Source organism: Lycium ferocissimum, chromosome 3 (genome assembly GCF_029784015.1).
Source record: "Lycium ferocissimum isolate CSIRO_LF1 chromosome 3, AGI_CSIRO_Lferr_CH_V1, whole genome shotgun sequence".
Classification (NCBI taxonomy): domain Eukaryota; kingdom Viridiplantae; phylum Streptophyta; class Magnoliopsida; order Solanales; family Solanaceae; genus Lycium; species Lycium ferocissimum.
In genome coordinates, this window is record NC_081344.1 from 57,091,366 (window position 1) to 57,091,585 (window position 220).

Below are 220 nucleotides of genomic sequence, written 5' to 3' on the forward strand. Positions count from 1 at the left end.
AATGGAAAAACAGGCGAATACGCATATCCACCGACCCCGAATTGACTTGAATCGTCCCGACGCGGATGCCCGGATGTGACGTGTATTTATGGCTAAATGGATCGGCCGCCGACGCCTCGAATATAATACATTCTATCTTTATGCATATATGTGTATATATATAAAGGAGTAATGAAAGTTAAGAAAACACGTATCCGCCCGAGGGCACTTATATAAAAAG